The following is a 564-nucleotide window of genomic DNA, read 5'->3' on the forward strand; positions in this document are numbered from 1 at the left end:
CCCTCACCCCCCCGGGGGAGCGCCGCCCCCCCGCCCCCCCCCCAGCCGCTCTCCAAGCACTCAATGCAGAGCTGCCAGCCAAGCTGCTGCACCGCGGTGTCCGGTGAGGCCGAGCCCCGAGCAAACCGACAGGCCCTCGGGCTGTGCTTGCTCTCAGGGAAGGGGAAACTGAGGCACGGAAAGCCTGAACAACCGCTGTGGGTGTCCCCGGCTCCTGCAACGTGGCTTTGTGCATCCCTGTGTGCTGCAAGCATCCCTGCGCTCTGCAAGCATCGCCATGCACCACAAATATCTCCGTGCACTGCAAACATCCCTGCGTGCTGCTGCAAACATCCCTGTGTGCTGCAAACATCCCCGTGTTGTGAGCATCCCTGCGTGCTGCAAACACCCTTGTGTGCTGCAAATATCCCTGCACATTGCAAACATCCTTCTGTTGCGCGCATCCCTGCATGCTGCAAACAGAATCCCAGAATGGTTTGGGTTGGCAAAGCCCTTGAAGCTCCCCCAGCCCAACCCTTCCCCTACCCCTGCCATCCCACCCCCAAACCCTGGCCCTCAGCACCG

This window comes from Egretta garzetta, unplaced genomic scaffold (assembly GCF_000687185.1).
Source record: "Egretta garzetta isolate BGI_Z169 unplaced genomic scaffold, ASM68718v1 scaffold207, whole genome shotgun sequence".
NCBI lineage: Eukaryota > Metazoa > Chordata > Aves > Pelecaniformes > Ardeidae > Egretta > Egretta garzetta.